A 15,387-nucleotide genomic window follows, 5' to 3' on the forward strand; every position below is an offset into this window, starting at 1 on the left:
TCCAGAATCATTAAAACTCAGAAAGAGTATAATGATCTGTTAAAAGATGTAAAAGACGTTGCTCAAGACGAAAAAGAGAAGTTTCAGTGCAATATCAAAGCATTAAGACTGATCCGATTTGCTCTTCAATCTGACACGTTTAGGTTGGTGAGTTCCTGCAGTACCGCTAAAGAAATCTAGGATCAGTTGCGAGAGCTGTATTCCACAGATGAAGATTTGGAGCACTCTATTCAGACCTTGCTTTTGTCTGAGTTTGGAGAATTTAAACAAAATTTCGATGAGTCCGTCACTCAGACGTTTGATCGCTTCAATCATCTTCTTAGCAAGATGATCAAACACGATATCGAAAGGAAGTTGATTGAACAGAAGGTCACCTTTTTGAATGGCTTAAGATCTGAATGGAGAGCTGTTGTGTCTACAGTTAAAGCTCACGAGCAGTTCAAGTCATATTCGCTGGCGAAACTGGTGGGAATTCTGAAATCCCAAGAAAAGATAGTGATGCAAGAGAAGAATGTGGTCTCAAACTTGGGGTCCATGGCCCTCTTGTCCAAAAGCAAGAATGTAGTAGAAGATGAAGATGCGTTTTTTTTTTTTTGCAAAACCTCTAACATATAGCAATTGATTAAAGCATGAAGCAAAAAAAATTACATAAAATCTAATGCAAGATCCATGATTAAACACTTGTTTTCATAGTTTTTTCCCTGATAAAAATGTGAATAACACTAACCAGAAGGAGTATGGTGATGATGATAATACTTCCTCAACGATTGGCCTTAGCAACTCTCTTAATCTCATCTTTCTTCTTAATCGCATAGCTGTTTGAAGATCCCTTAGTAGCATTGATGAGCTCATCAGCAAGACACTCAGCAATGGTCTTGACATTTCTGAAAGCACTCTCGCATGCACCGGTGGTAAGAAGATAGATAGCTTGATTCACATGTCTTAGTGGTGAGATATCAACAACTTGACGCCTCACAAAACCAGCATAACCGATTCTTGTTGCATCTTCTCTTGGTCCATTGTTGATGACAGCATCAACGATGATTTGAATGGGATTAGCATCGGTTAAAAGATGGATGATTTCCATTGCGTGTTTGACAATGCGCACAGCCATAAGATTTTTACCATTGTTTCTCCTGTGCATCATGAGAGAGTTGGTTAATCGTTCAACGATTGGGCATTGAGCCTTCTTGAACCTCCTTGGTTGGTACCTTCCAGCTGTGTGAGGCATGTAGATTGGGTGCTTTGATGCAGTAGCAGTGATGTAATCCACCACAGAAAGATCAGGAACCTAAACGTCGTCGTAAGTCCAGCGGTTAAAGAGTAGGACCTCGCTGCGAGCCTTCCCTTCTTCAACAATAGGTGCGACGACCTCCATTGCTTACGATTCTTACTCAAACTAGAATCCGGGTGTGAGGAACAAAGCTGCTGGTTCTGAACCTGGAGGACTATGATCTTACTTCAGAAGATGATGAGGTGAGAAAGCCTTCTCATGGAAAGGCGTATGTGGCAAGAGGTGGTGAAAGCAGCGGAAAGTGTTTGATGGTGACTGACGTATCTCACATGAGGGGATACAATACAGATGGTGGAAATGAGGACACCAAGGAGCGAGAGGACTTATGTTTCACAGCAAAACCTCTCAGTGTGCAGATCAATGAACTTGATGAATTGATCAAGAAGGTACAATCTCTTTTTATCTCGTTCAAAGTTCCACAAAAATCATATGAAAAGGAATTAAATAACTTAAATTCAAGAATCTCAAATCTGGATAGTTGTTTAACTCAAACACGGGTCACCAATTCTAACCTAACCGACCAATTAAGCAGGGTGTCATCCAAGAGTGAGGAGCGAAGGATGTGGATTGAGCAAAAGGAGTCGGAGCTGATTAAGTCTAAGGATGAAAACATTTATTTACAAAGAGACAATTTGAAACTTTTAAAACAAAGAAATATTTTTTGTTTGATTGCTAAAATACTTTATGCTAAGATTACTCAACTGCATCTGAATTGTGAAATAGGGCAGAAAATACATCGAATGATTTTACCCTTCCTTGAGTTTAAGGAGGATGAAATCGATGTTGAAGCATACAACTGTGAAAGTGTTGTTTCGTCTGATGATGTGAATCCTACTTATATGTATGGTCTGGATAAAATAGAATCTTTTATAAAGTCCAAAGACCATAAGGACATGTTGAAAAATCTTTTGGATGAAAACGATAAACTGAAACTAAGGACCGAAACCATACAAAAATTCGACTCATTGAGTGCCAATTTAAGTTCAGAAAATAAAATTGATGTTGAAAACGCATCTGAACTTAATGAGGACGATGATATGAGTGAAATTTATGTAGAGGATGTAGTCGACTGTTCTGAGTTTGTCAAGAGCGAACCCGAAAACCACAAAAATCTGATTTCTGAAAATTCTGTGGAGTTTGCTCGCTTGTCCCAATATAAGTCCCCGATTCTTGAAGAAAAGGCTGTTGTGTACCAAAAGGTAAGAACTACTCCAAATCAGGTGTATAAAGTCACAGGAGTAACAGAACATCAAACAGCTGAACTTACTGCCATTGTGAACGAAGATAACGCAGATGGCTGTGATGAGTTCTTCTGGTCTGCTCCTATAGATAATGCCGACAAAACAGTTGGTCTGTCAAAGCAAACGTCATGGAAAACTAAAGGAAGATATGTACCAGAGCCGCTAAATAAGCCTGACAACTTTGACGTACCAAGCACTAGTGGCACAAAAGAAATACCTGTAGAAGAAGTCACTTCCACAAGCGAAACATCATCTGTGAAAAGTGAACCGGCTGACAAGAAGCTGAAACAAAAGGCTAACATCCACAGACAACCGAAACAAGTGAAAAATCAAAGCAACAAAGAAACCTAAGATACAAAAAGAATCTCTCTGAGCGAAAGTAGTTTTGGCGCTCTCAAAACACTCATTTCTCTTATCATGATAGAAATTCAAAGTCAGAGAAAAAGGCTTTCGTGCCGCATGAGGAACAGAACTGAAAGGTTAGGTTCGGTCCTGAAAGCAAAAGCAACCGAAAGGATAAGTTCGGTCATGAAGGCAAAAGCTACCGAAGGTCCAGGTTCGGTCCCTCCAATGACCATAAACAAAAGGGTCATTTCGAACCACAAGTCAGAAGAAATTCTCATTCTAATTCTTCTCGTTCTCAATTCTCTTCTAAACCCAATTCTGTTCCTACACAAAACTCTAAATCATCAACGAACTTGAAAGGAAAATCGAAGATTCCCTCAGTCCAGGAAGACCGAAAGCAGACTAATACCCAAACACCAAAATCTGAAACCAAAACGTTTGTAACTAACCCTAACAAAATCAAAGTTTTCACTATAGAGGAAAGATGAAACAACATTAATAAAAAAAACATATCTTGTTGATGTTTCTCTTACTATTCCTGTTCCTGTGAAAGGCTCACGTGGACCCAAGAAACTTTGGGTTCCTAAATCTGCTTAATTTTTGCAGGTTATAAGTGACGAGCAGTTCGACGAAGAATGGTACATTGACAGTGGCTGCTCACGTCACATGACAGGAAGGAAGGAAGAGCTAAGAGAGTTTCGATCTCTTCAAAATGGTGGAAATGTGAAGTTCGGCAACAACTCTTATGGAACGATAAAGGGTTATGGGATGATAACCAATGGAGACTTCACAATTAGAAAGGTGGCGTACGTTGAAGGGCTACAACATAATCTCATCAGTGTGTCTCAACTGGTAGGAGGTACCGGTCTTAAAGTTTCATTTGACGATGAAGGTTCAGAAATCATAGAGAAGAAATCGAAAAGGGTGATTCTCAAATCAGAACGCAAAGGCGAAATGTTTCCTCTCAATCTCAAACCAATCAAAGGAAATCCAGCTATATGTCTTTTATCCAAAGCTCATTCTGACGAAAGCTGGTTGTGGCACCGAAGGCTCTCACATCTCAACTTCAAAGACATCAACAAGCTTGTCACAGGAGGTCATGTTAGAGGTCTCCCATTGCTCAAGTTTGATCGAGAACACTTGTGCGCTGCATGTGAAATGGGGAAACAAAGTCGTCAAAGTCACCCATCCATCATAAACACGAAAGTTGTTGAACCACTTGAGTTGCTTCACATTGACTTGTGTGGTCCATCATCAATCGAAAGCATTGGCGGTAGAAAGTATATTCTTGTTATCGTTGATGATTTCTCTCGTTTTACATGGGTGTTCTTTTTGAAGCACAAATCTGAGGCTACTCCTAAGCTAAAGACGTTTATTAAGCAGGTTGAAGTGCAACTGAGAAAAGTCGTTCGCAACATCAGGAGCGACAATGGACTAGAGTTCAAGAACAGAGAATTTGAAGACTTTTTGGCAGAAAAAGGAACCAGTCACAACTTCTTAGCCCCCTACACGCCTCAACAGAACGGAATTGTCGAAAGATGAAACCGATCCTTGTGTGAGGCGGCCCGAACGATGCTAATTTTCGCTTCTCTTCCTTTATATTTTGGGCTGATGCTATTGCTGCAACATGTTTTACGCAGAACAGGTCTTATCTCAACAAACGTTTCTCTCTTACTCCTTATGAGATCATCAATAACAGGAAGCCGAACGTAAAATTCTTCCATGTATTCGGTTCACGATGCTTCATCTTCAGCTCTAAAGAACATCGTAACAAGTTTGACGTTAAAGTTGATAAAGGAATTTTTCTGGGATATTTCTTACTTCAAAAGCATACCGGGTCTTAAATAAGCGTTCTAGGAAGATCGAAGAAACATATTATGTGACTTTCGATGATAACTACGTCAAAAAGCTAAAGGCTACTGAAGAAGCAACTGGAGAGATTTTCTCTCAAACAGGTCAAGTCACGGCCTCGATTGCTAACCTGTTCGATCAGTTTGTGGAATTATTCGATGAACCTGAGAAAGCTACTCTCTCGGAAGCCAAGGCAGCAGACAACAAAGTTGACCATCTGAAGCAAATTGTCGAAGATGCCGCCAAACGAATGGGTGAAGGAGAACAAGTTCCAAAAGAACCTCCTCAGCAAGGCGCTTCAGTTGAGGGGGAGAATCCACTTTCTTCAAAACAACCGAGCTCACAATTTGAGGGGGAAAATTCTATTCCAGTAGCACCCGAAAGCTCAACTACACCCAAAAGTCCTATAGCACCAGAAAGTCCAGCTACACCTGAAAGCTCATCAGTCGTGGGGGAGAACTCCAGTATGTTCTATGATGACGATAGTCAATCTGAATTAGAAGAAATGGTCAATGCTGAATTGGATCCATCCTATGATCCAAATTACCCTCCTCTTGTTAAATGGACCAGAGATCATCCTGTATCTCAGATAGTGGGTAATGTCTCTGAAAAGGTCCTGACCCGATCTCAACTGAAGGCAATGCAATCATCTCTGTTCTCCAAAGTAGAGTTCTGCATGTATAATTATTTCGTATTAAAAGTTGAACCGAAGATAGTAAATACTGCTCTTGATCATTCTGACTGGGTTCAATCTATGCAAGATGAACTCAACGAGTTCAAAAGAAACAAGGTATGGCGCCTCATTCCAACTCCTAAAGATGCCTCAGTTGTTGGTCTCAGATGGGTATTCAGAAACAAAATGGACAAGGAAGGCAATGTAATTCGAAATAAAGCTCGTCTCGTGGTGAAAGGATACTGCCAGGAAGAAGGAATTGATTACGAAGAAACTTTTGCTCCGGTAGCTAGGCTGGAATCTGTTCGAATATTTCTGGCCTATGCTGCACACAAGAACTTCGAGGTCTACCAAATGGACGTGAAATGCGCCTTTCTGAATGGAGAACTTGAAGAAACGGTTACGTGGAGCAACCTCCTGGTTTTGTCAATGAAAAGTTCCCAAATCACTATTATATTCTGGACAAAGCGGTTTACGGTCTGAAACAAGCACCTAGGGCATGGTATGAAACGCTAAGCAAGTTCTTAAAGATGTCAAAATTCAAACAAGGTTCGGTTGACCCAACCTTCTTTCGTAAGAAGGAAGGTAACCACCTTATGATAGTTCAAATCTATGTCGATGATATCATCTTTGGCTCAACGAATCCTAGCTTAACACCTGAATTCAGAAAGCTGATGGAGACTAAATTTGAGATGAGCTCAATGGGTCCGATTAACTTTTTCCTTGGTTTAAATATTAGACAGGAACCCGAAGGCATCTTTATCAACCAGGAAGCATACACCAAGACTCTTCTTACTAAATTTGGCATGATGGGAGACTCAAAGGTCAAAGTTCCAATGGCGTTCGGCACCAAGCTCACACCATCCTTGGAAAAACCGGCAGTCGATATTACGCTATACCGCCAGATGAGTGGGTCTTTAATGTGCCTCACTGCTAGCAGGCCTGATATAATGTTTTCTGTATGTTATTGTGCTAGGTTTCAGGCGAATCCTCGTGAGCCACATATGCTTGCAGTGAAAAACATACTCCGGTATCTGAAACGAACCACTTCCCTCGGTCTATGGTATCCATCAAAATCAGGTTTCTTCGTTTAAGCCTACTCAGATGCAGACCTTGGAGGATGTGGTTTAGACAGAAAAAGCACCATTGGAGGATGCCAATTCCTAGATGGGAAGTTGGTTAGCTAGCAATCAAAGAAACAGACATGTGTTTCTCTGTCTACAGCCGAAGCAGAGTACATCGCAGCTGCCTCCTGTACATCTCAAGTGATTTGGATCCAAAGCCAGCTCTGGGACTATGGACTCAATATGAAAAAGATTCCACTATATTGCGATTCAGAAAGTGCAATTAGGATCTTTCATAACCCATTGCAACACTCCAAGACCAAGCATATTGCACTGAGGTATCACTTTATAAAGGATCATGTGGAAGATGGAAACGTCGAAATTCACTTTGTTCGAACCACTGATCAACTGGCCGATATCTTCACCAAAGCTCTTCCTGAAGCATCTTTCAATAAAATTCTACAAGGGCTAGGAATGATGGAATCGGAATCAGTATCAAAAACTACCTCTCAAAACTAAAAGTTGGAAGCGTAATGAACCGAACGTTCGGGTTCGGTTCACGTGTGTGCCGAAATGAACCGAACGCTCGGGTTCGGTCCTATTATCTTATCTTCGCCTATCACTCAAAGGTAGTTTCTTTGGATATAAACCTTTTGTATCTTTTTCAAATTTCATCTCTCTTATATTCAAAGTTTTTTTTAATTTCAAAACTCTTTTCTTTCTCAATTTTTTTTTGCAACTGAAATAGACCGAACGTTCGGGTTCGGTTCCAAATTTTTTTTGTCTCCAATTTTTTTATCTTTATTTTTTTATTTTAATTTTAATTTATCTTTCTTTAAATCAAAAAATCCAAAAACAATTTTCTTTGTGTTTGTTAATATTTTTTTGTGGATATTTGTGGGCAAATTCTTTCATTAGTTAAGTGTCCCTAGAAGCATGCTGCTGTATGTGTCCAAAGCCTCACCCGATTCAGAATAATAGCCTTATTGACTTGGTATATACAAACCTTGTCTTCCCGATTAGGCTTTTATATTTATTCTAATCATGATCTACCTTACTCTCTTCTCACATGAGATAAGAGGTACTTTGGTCTCTTTACACCATCTACACTACTTTTCTCCATCTCATTCGCTTCATAAACGTAACCCTTGAGACTCTCAGATATTACCACTGAAGTTTATGGTTACACAACTTCTATGTTCATGATCTTATCTTCATGCCACTACGTGCTAAGTGAAACCCACAATTCAATACTTATTATGCATTGACGTTGAACAATCAACTTTGCTCTAGCTTTCACTAACGAATTGACGGACTTATCCATGGGGATGGAAAGTGAAATCTCTAATTTCCTTTTGTGTGATTCCTATGAAATTGTTAATTCCCATAACATTTCTTCCCTTGGAATCCAGTTTTAATTTTTTTTTTGAGATTTTACATAAACTATTTGACATTGCCACTTAAATTATTTCAAACCTACTTGTTCAACAGACTACATTGGTCTCACAAGTACTTCGTTCGATTTCTAAGATCAGGAATTCTGAACTGAAGCGAAAGCCACCCAAATTAGCCTGATTACAAGAAGCCTTTCAACACTTCTCAATAAGTGTCTGATCGTTATTCAACGGGAAACCACACAAACACTTTAAAGTCTGTCTTGACTTTGAAGGAAGAGATTCGTGCCCGGGATCCATTGTTTCGTGTCTTTACTGACATCACAATTCCCTCATATGTGTTGCTTTATTTCCTTTTCTTTTACACACTAGCACGAAAATCTTTCTGATTTTCCAAAATTCTGGTTTCATTAGTTACAAGCCATTTTTTTAATGGGATTTGAAGCTATAAAAGACGTGTGGCTTACATTATTACACGTAGTCATTCTGCTTTAAGATGACGTTCACTCTAAAAGGATAAGATGTTGACTCAGGCGGGAGTCCAATCGATTTGATTTTCAAACGGCGCTTGAATGACAGGCATGCGAAGTGGAACCGTTTCGTTTAAAACGACGCCTGATGGGAAGGCGTGTGAATTGGGACATTTTTCTCAATCCTGCGTAATCATCGGGGATACCAACTGTCACGCATCAATAACCTCCGAAAAACCCTTCGTATTTCCTTCAAAGATTTTGGAACGGATTCTTCTCTCTCCTTTACCCACAGTATAAAAGGTAACTTCAACCATTGTTTACCTCTTTACTGCACCCAAACTTCAGAGAGCAAGAAAACCTTTGAGAATTCCACTGTTCATCATCTCTCCCAACTTCTTCACTTCAATGGTGGATTCATCATCTGTTCATGCCACTTCCCACATCCTGCCGATTCGTCCTCAACAGAGTTTGATCATCGATCTTACTCCCCAGGTTTATGATGCCTTCATGTTTCCGATCCTCGAATGCCTCAAATACTCGCCGCTTGCTGCTGCTCTCACCAAAGCTGAAGCTGTTCCTATGGAGAGTTTATCCCAAATTTTCGCCACTGCTCATTATGACAAGTCTGTCGATAGGATTTTCTTCGACATTCTTGATCACAAGACGTCAATCTCCAAGCAAAGATTCTGCTCACTTTTAGGGTTTGAACCTGATTCATCTAGGGTTAACCCTGAATCCATTCCAGTAGGGCACCTGTTTTTTATGTTCTACAATATGGGATATACTGAGGTGCTGACAACGATCACCAAGTTCAAGAAATCATGCCTGCCTCCTCAGTGGAACGGTTTATTTACTGTGTTGTTAAAGGGGTTATATGAACGCAGTGCCGGGTCGGATGGAGCGAGTCATCTGTTCATCACGATTCTGTATGGGGTTTACAACGGTATCAACCTGGATTATGGGTCGGTCTTATGGAAACAACTGATCCAGAGCCTTGCATCCACATCTCGACATTCCGAAATCTCCTACGCTCGATTCTGGACGTTGGTCACAAAATGGGTGATGGACAAGTATCGCGTCCCTATTGTTGCTGGTTCTCCACTATCTTCGATTGGTACTTTCCATACCATGAAGATCATAGTCTCCGATACATCAAAATTTCAATTCATTGGCTCCATCCCTGAGTCGATGTTTGGAGACGTTCCTGCTGAAAGCCATATCATCCGAACCTAAAAGGAGTTTCGTCGCTTTGGTCCTAGAGAGATCACTCCTGAGATGATCAAATCCATTCACGAAGCTGACAAGCCTGCTCCAAGGGGAAAGAAGAATGAAAAAGGCAAAGACAAACAGGTTGGCAAAGGAGCGAAAGGCCCTTCTCCCAAGAAACGAAAACCTACCAAGGCTGCTCACTCTCCTCCACTGAAGAAGAGAAAAACCCAACCCAGGCGAAAGCTGATATTAGCTTCCTCCTCAAGCGAATCTGAGGAAGAAAATTCAGACTCTGACGAGTCTCCTCGTGGTAACACTCCTCCACGATCGCCTACCCCAGAAGTACATTTTTCCAGTTCACCTATCTCTTCTCCACCAGTCACCATTCCTATTTCCACTCCCCCCATAACCTCCACCACTCAAACACCTCCAACTTCTATCCCAGTACCCCTCCCATTTTTAAAGAAGCTACGACAACAACAACTGGAGTAAGAACCAACGTATCTGATACGGGGGCTCCTACTAAAGCACCCGAACCCACTCCCACTACTGCACCTACTTCACAACCCGAACCCACTCCTACTACCGAGCCTCCACCCTCACCTTAGCCAGCAGAGGACGAAGAACCATTTCTTGGTGGGGAGGACATGACATTTGATTCGGTCTATTACAGTTCTTATCAGGTGCAAAGTGATAACGATGATGATGCTCCCGTCACCAAGAAGCATCTAAAGGAGCTTCATGTGAAGATTGAATCACTCATTGCCTCCTCTTCTTCATCACAGTCTACCATTTCTGAAGCTGCCATTCAGAAGATTGTTGATGCTTTTTCCAAAGATCATGAAGTTTCTCTGAGCTCAGCTACTGCCGCAATTGATGCATCCACCAAAGCCTGTGCGGCTACGACCGAAAAAGTCGAAAAACTATTTACTGATGCCTCCTCTCTTTTGCAGTCTTTATAGGAAACTGCCGAAGCCACTAAAACGACGCTTGACCCCATCGTCAACAAGCTGGCTACCTCAGTTGCCTCTGAACTGACGTCCTTCACCACTCTTCGTCAAACTCTCACCGACGACAACTCAGCGTTTAAGGCGACAATTGAGGAGCGCCTCACCAAGCTTCAAGAAGATCTCACTGCCAAGAACTCTCTCATGGACGCTCTTGCTAGAAAGACAACTGCTCTTAAGGTCAAGAGTCTTCAACTCTCCAATTCTCAAAAGGAGACTGACTCTCTTCGATCTGAACGAGAGATTGTGTCTTCATGTGTTTCGGATGTCCACGCAGCCATTTCAAACATCCTGGAAGCACATGATCCAATATTAAACTATTCAGTGAGGCGTACTCTCACGGAAAAGCTTGCTCCTGCTCTTTCTCTCCTGAACAAACTTGAAGGGCTCCTTGAGTTTGTGTCCATTCCGAAACAAGGGGGAGAGAATGTAGCTCAACCGCCTCCCACTTCTACAACAACAAAAACAACCGAACCTCCTCTAACAGGCCAAGCCTCAGGTTTGGGTGTAAAAGACAAAGGGAAACAAATTGCTGAAGATAGTGAGGACGACAAAGAGACTATTGCTGATCTCTTGAAAAAGCAAGATCGAGATAAGGATGCTGATATGAGCGCTCGGGTTGCTAGAGAGGCTGAAGAAGCTGAAAGAAAACAGAAAGAGGCTCACGACCTTCTTGAGAGTAGGAAAACCCTTTTTCCTCCTTGGACTCTTGAGAAGTTACTGAAAGAAGCAATTGAAACCCCAAGCATCATGTGGCTCGAACCGGTGATCTCACTTGATCGTATCAATTCTGTCGATTCTCAGCTCGACATGCCAGTGACCCGAAAGGCCTTCATCTTCCATGCATTTGACAACGTTGTAGATATCCCTCATCCTCATCCTAAGGTTGACAGGGATTTGGTTGAATTCTATCTGAGGGCTGCTCAACCATAGTATCAAACATGGAGCGCTCAGAAGATAATCAATGTTCGGGTCCTTAAACCGTATCGGGAAGGAAACTTCACGAACGTTCAGTTCAAGGTGCTGAAAGGTTCTGCCAAGACCAAACATGCCATTTCGCTTGCTGATCTTCCCAATTTAAATCCACATGATTGGATAATTTTGCACAACATCCTTCTTACAAACGAAGCAGAATATGGTCCGATCATTGACCACTTCAAGAGGATGCTTGTCTGCTACATCATGGAAGTTGCCAAGATGGATCAGGAGATCGCTAGTATCTTCAAGAAAAAGCCTACTATTTCTCCTGTTGGCTCAGCAAGTGATCTAAATATGATGCAGATGGGGAAGATAGACCCGAAGAGAAATTCTGTTATGTTTACCAGAAACGAAGGCCAAAAATGCTTGTTCGGTTTGGCAGACAAACATCTCTACACCACTGCATGCCTGGAACATGTCTTAGGGATTATTCATCGTTGCAAGCAAAACTCAGCTGATGACAAGAAGTACTTTGATGATATGATCCAGTGGTACATTCGCTTCATGTAACGTCCAAAATTTCAAAACAATTAAAACTTTTCGAAAAACCACTCATTTTAATAACGTTGTTACAAAAGGTTTCCAATACATTATTTAACAGAGTATTTTCCCAGGTTCATATCATAAAACATCAACGCGAGGAACGGTACGATCACGCCTTTGCCTTGCCACAGACTCCTGAGAACCTGAAACATAAAAACCACAACTGTAAGCCCAAAAGCTTAGTGAGATACCCCCAAAATACCAACCACATATACGCCCTTCCAGGCCACGACCTTCCGGTCCAAACATATTGCCTTCCGGCCCATAACATATTGCCTTCCGGCCCATAACATATTGTCTTCCGGCCCATAGCATAAAATGCATACATAACATAACAAATCATAGAACGACCCTACATATCGGGTCACACTCCAGATCTAGCAATCATAACACATAATCATATAGTAGTTCACAGACAACAATCGATCAACAGATCACATATCATAGCATTACTCTAAACAAGATACCGGTCTAGCCGGTCACTAGCATAACATTACCCTACGAATCAGTCAACATACTAAATGCATACATACGCCTTTCCAGGCCATGACCTTCCGGTCCACATAGCAATGCCTTCCGGCCCATAACATGTAATGCCTTCCGGCCTGCAACATATAATGCCTTCCGACCCATATCATAACAAATGACAACTACCCGGATTTCCATCCGATAAAAGGGTCGGCCTTGGTGCCATAAACCCTAGCGATATAGTGAGGATAACTCACCTCGAAACTGCCGACTGAACAGATAGCTCCAGCTGCTCCGATCACTGATACGATCTCCACCTCTGGACAGCCACCAATGCACTGAACTCAACCAATAAACAAAAATTACCAAAATACCCCTGGAACCACTGGTCAACCCTTGGTCAAAGACAAGGTCAAAGTCAACCCCTGACTGACCCTACTCGCCGAGTCAACCCTATGACTCGCCGAGTCCCCATACTCAGAACTTCACTCAATCCGCGATCTAACTCGCCGAGTCACCCCAAGACTCGCCGAGTTCAACAACTCTGAGTCCACTCGCCATCAACTCACCGATTCTCTTAGATTCCCTTTCTACACGTCGAGTATCCCCCTTGACTCGACGAGTTCCTCCTGGAAGAATCGCGGGGCCACCCCGACTCAACTCGCCGATTCTGAAGAACAACTCGGCGAGTCCCAGTTAATCTTCAAGCTACTCGCCGAGTCTGTTCATCGGACTCGGCGAGTCCATGCCATGCAACCCCTCAAACTGCTTTCTAAGGTCAGATCTGCTCCGACAATTCATAGGTCTGGCCTTCCTAGACTGGTTCATCACGTAAAGTCCTCATTTCGGTGCTCATAATACACTCCATGACTCATAATTTACATTTTGACCTAAGGTATAAGGATTCCAATCCAAAACCTCCATTGATTCCCGAAAAACTCAGGCATGGGACATTCTGGACTTCCAAGGGTCCCAATATAGGGTTCCAATCGCATGGGGGACCAAGGAAACACTCAATCTAGCCACAAAAGGGTTCAATAAACCCTAAATCCATATACACATCAACATAGAAGGGAACAATTCGAAATATTATCAGAATAATGTTGCTCTGTGTCCCCACCCCTCAAAATATGGCTTCTCCTGTTGTTCCCTTGACCAAGCCTCCTCCTCCTTGCAAAATAACACTTCCAAGATCAATGATGGCCTTCTACCTTGCTCCAGATGCTCACAATCGAATTAGGGCTTCACTCACAGGACTAGGGTGATCAATGACGGCCATAAGGCCCCTTATATATGTCCCCAAACCTGGACGGTTAGGGTTTCGCTAAACAGCGTGGACTCGCCGAGTCCATATCCAGACTCGTCGAGTCCAGTCGCGAACCCGCGACCAGATCCGCGATCCTACTCGGCGAGTCTGAGCTCCAACTCGCCGAGTCCCCTCTTAAAACACCCAAAATCATAATTATAGCAATATCTGGAATTCCGGGCTGTTACAACTCTCCCCCACTAGGACTAGACTTCGCCCTCGAAGTCTCACTCTGAAAATAGCTCCGGATGCTGCTCCCACATCTCACGCTCCGGCTCCCAGGTCATTTCCGATCCCATCCGGTGCTGCCACTGAACTAACACCAGAGGTATCTCCTTATTCCTCAGAACCTCGATCTTCCGATCTCTGATGACCACTGGTCTCTCGGCATAATTCAGGCTCGCATCCACCTGAATGTCTTCTAATGGGACCACTGCCGACTCATCGGCTATACACTTTCTCAATTGCGACACCTGAAAAATGTCGTGGATTTGTCTCAAATCCGTTGGCAACTCCAAACGGTAGGCCACTCGGCCTACCCCCGCAATCATATGAAAAGGCCCAATATACCGGGGCCCCAACTTGCCCCTCTTCCTAAATCGAATCACTCCTTTCCAAGGAGAGACCTTCAGGAGTACGAAGTCGCCGACCTGAAACTCAAGCTCGGACCGGCGTCTGTCTGCATAACTTTCCTGTCGGCTCTGGGCGGTCAATAACCTCTGTCTAACCTGCTGAATCTGCTCTGTCGACTGAAGCACGATCTTTGTACTGCCCATCACTCTCTGTAACCGAGAATTACCCAAGATGCAACTCTGCTCTAAACCTCAACAATCACTCGACCCATAAGGGTTAGGAAACCATGAACCACCGGATCCCCGATCCAAAGCCCACTTTGCCCATACCGGACCGACTGAGAGACCCATTCTCACTCTCAGAGCAACTCTCACGAGTTCTCCTCTTGCAATCACATACACCTGCTGAACTAGCCCCCAACACCCACAGGTTGGAAGACCCGATACACTGATGATATCCTCGAACATCTCCCAGGATGAACCACTAATATCCACCCTATACCCTGATCAGAATCACACTGAGAATTCAAGATTCTCTCTCCCCCCGCATCCCTTCTGAGCCTCAACAGACATCCCAAACCAGATGAGTTCCTACTTCACTGCCGCGAACACGATGCTCAAAACCATACTCGAAATACTCTAACCATAACTCTGCTCTGCAGCTTTCACTTTCGTGAACTTGCACTCCCCCTCGGAGTTACACACCTTTCTCTTTTCCTTTTCCAAGGAACCCTATTGGCCATAATGCCACTCCAACCGGTGCCACGGTGCTCGCCCCAAGCGACACCACCCTTTTTGCGTAACCGCTATTCACATACTCTGGCTCTCATTTCAGGGGCTCTCAAGCCCATGCACTCTCTCCACTCCACAAAATCACTACCTCAACTAAACACAATCACTAACCCGGGGCCAGACCTTCCAATGTAATCACACTGCAACATACAAAATCCGAAATCTCAAACTGATCCA

General features: G+C 42.9%; 1 pseudogene; it reads right to left on the bottom strand.

The window, feature by feature from the left end:
- Positions 1-631: 631 nt before the first annotated feature.
- On the bottom strand, positions 632-1,430 carry LOC145099938 (small ribosomal subunit protein uS7 pseudogene; annotated as a pseudogene).
- Between the last annotated feature and the right edge of the window lie 13,957 nt (positions 1,431-15,387).

This window comes from Lactuca serriola, chromosome 4 (assembly GCF_051521515.1).
Source record: "Lactuca serriola cultivar US96UC23 chromosome 4, Lser_US96UC23_V15, whole genome shotgun sequence".
Taxonomy (NCBI): domain Eukaryota; kingdom Viridiplantae; phylum Streptophyta; class Magnoliopsida; order Asterales; family Asteraceae; genus Lactuca; species Lactuca serriola.